Genomic DNA, 2,789 nt, shown 5'->3' on the forward strand with positions numbered 1-2,789 from the left:
AATTGCTACATTAAAACGGTATGTTTCTTTTTCAGAACTGGAAAAACTCGAGCATGAGAGCATTCGAACCTGTAATCTTCAGATCCGAAGTCCGACGCCTTATGCAATAGGTCACTGACGACAAACATTTACAACTATACTACTCATCTCGAAACGCTCACACCCCTGAGGATTTGTGGTTTCGTTCTACACAGCCGCTGCCCCTTGCTCTTTCCCACCCATTCGTTACATTCAACCTCTTACGAGACCGATCAAATATAGACTGAGAAACAAGACCACACACTTTTTGCATTCGGAATCGAAGGCAGGGCGTCCCTCGCCGCATTTGCTACGATGGCCATTTGCTACTTCTGCAGAAGCAGCGACGACGACGACGACGACGACAACGAATATCGCGAGAGGCTCTGAGATATGTGAGAAATACATCTATAAAATGTAATTCAGACTGCCTCGTCCCCCCCTTATGCTGTACCGCTTTGGCAAATGCTTTATCTGCGCCATTCGCCTTAATCACATCTGAGAGTAATTCTTAAAAAAAACGCCTGTTGCTAATTGTTCGTCATCACAAATACTGTTTGCTATACAGCCACGACGCGCAACTGATTTCCAAAATTCATCTTTCTCCTGTAAGGATGGAACTTACGACCCCTGGCTTATTAGACCAGTGCTCTACCACTGAGCTAAAGAGGCGCGGCCTAGCGGTAATTTTGGGTACTTCGTCCTTACGGTCGTCTGCATCATCAGACTTCAGCTGACAACACTTCATATTACCGGCTAATATTTGCAGCTATGGCGACCCATTACTGCTTTGCTACACATCTGGCACGTAGCCGATGTGCTCTCCAAACAACAACACTTCCATTTCAGAACATGTCTTTCACACATGTCTACAAAATCACCTTCACCTTCAAATACAGTTTCCTTGCGACTGACAGAGACGTAGGCAAAGTTTAAAGTTGCTATTTCCATTAAATCTCGTTAATCAGAAAAACGGTAATTTACATCTGCAGCGGAAAAAAATTCCGTTCCGCCGAGTTTGCGGCTCGAACCCACGACCCTGGCATTAAAATTCTGACCCTCTACCGACTGAGCTAGCCGGCTACCGTGTTGAATAGCTTCCGGGTAGCACGTCACACAGTACTCGTTTCGGTTGGGTGGTCCCATACAGAATCTCTCCATGCTGCCTAATGTTTTCCTAACGTCACACTCGTCACGTACTTCACTTTTATGTCATAATCATTTCTGAGAGGCAAAGAAATTGCATGACAACAAGCAGAGCTAGTGGCGTCAAAATTAACACACATACTTTATGTGACTCAAAAGCCGAACGAGTTACTTTACGACCTTGTTTTAGATGTGCAAGTGCCAGTCAAAACTCGCGGTGCCGGCACTCTGCCGACCATTTCGCTAGTTAACACCGGTCTTGTTGTGTGTGTTTCAAGCTCAAGAGCATCTCCAAGCAAAAAATGGTCAACAGCAACATTCAGACGGTTTCGTACTGCTCAATTGCTACCTTAAAACGGTATGTTTCTTTTTCAGAACTGGAAAAACTCGAGCATGAGAGCATTCGAACCTGTAATCTTCAGATCCGAAGTCCGACGCCTTATGCAATAGGTCACTGACGGCAAACATTTACAACTATACTACTCATCTCGAAACGCTCACACCCCTAAGGATTTGTGTTTTCGTTCTACACAGCCGCTGCCCCTTGCTCTTTCCCACCCATTCGTTACATTCAACCTCTTACGAGACCGATCAAATATAGACTGAGAAACAAGACCACACACTTTGTGCATTCGGAATCGAAGGCAGGGCGTCCCTCGCCGCATTTGCTACGATGGCCATTTGCTACTTCTGCAGAAGCGGCGACGACGACGACGACGACAACGAATATCGCGAGAGGCTCTGAGATATGTGAGAAATACATCTATAAAATGTAATTCAGACTGCCTCGTCCCCCCTTATGCTGTACCGCTTTGGCAAATGCTTTATCTGCGCCATTCGCCTTAATCACATCTGAGAGTAATTCTTAAAAAAACGCCTGTTGCTAATTGTTCGTCATCACAGATACTGTTTGCTATACAGCCACGACGCGCAACTGATTTCCAAAATTCATCTTTCTCCTGTAAGGATGGAACTTACGACCCCTGGCTTATTAGACCAGTGCTCTACCACTGAGGTAAAGAGGCGCGGCCTAGCGGTAATTTTGGGTACTTCGTCCTTACGGTCGTCTGCATCATCAGACTTCAGCTGACAACACTTCATATTAGCGGCTAATATTTGCAGCTATGGCGACCCATTACTGCTTTGCTACACATCTGACACGTAAATGGTCAACAGCAACATTCAGACTGTTTCGTACTGCTCAATTGCTACATTAAAACGTTATGTTTCTTTTTCAGAACTGGAAGAACACAAGCGTGACAGCATTCGAACCTGTAATCTTCAGAACCGAAGTCCGACGCCTTATCCATTAGGCCACACGGTCACTGACGACCAACATTTACATGTATACGACTCATCTCGAAACGCTCACACCCCTGAGGATTTGTGTTTTCGTTCTACACAGCCGCTGCCCCTTGCTCTTTCCCACCCATTCGTTACATTCAACCTCTGACGTGACCGACCAAATATAGACTGAGAAACAAGACCACACACTTTGTGCATTCGGAATCGAAGGCAGGGCGTCCCTCGCCGCATTTGCTACGATTACCATTTGCTACTTCTGCAGAAGCGGCGGCGGCGACGACGACGACGACGACGACGACGACGACGAATATCGCGAGAGG

At 46.2% G+C, this 2,789-nt stretch overlaps 1 non-coding gene across 1 annotated transcript; it reads right to left on the reverse strand.

Moving 5' to 3' along the window:
• Positions 1-618: 618 nt before the first annotated feature.
• Positions 619-690, reverse strand: Trnai-aau (transfer RNA isoleucine (anticodon AAU)). Its single transcript has one exon. It is a non-coding gene; the product is annotated as a tRNA-Ile (tRNA).
• Between the last annotated feature and the right edge of the window lie 2,099 nt (positions 691-2,789).

This window comes from Schistocerca gregaria, unplaced genomic scaffold (assembly GCF_023897955.1).
Source record: "Schistocerca gregaria isolate iqSchGreg1 unplaced genomic scaffold, iqSchGreg1.2 ptg000573l, whole genome shotgun sequence".
NCBI lineage: Eukaryota > Metazoa > Arthropoda > Insecta > Orthoptera > Acrididae > Schistocerca > Schistocerca gregaria.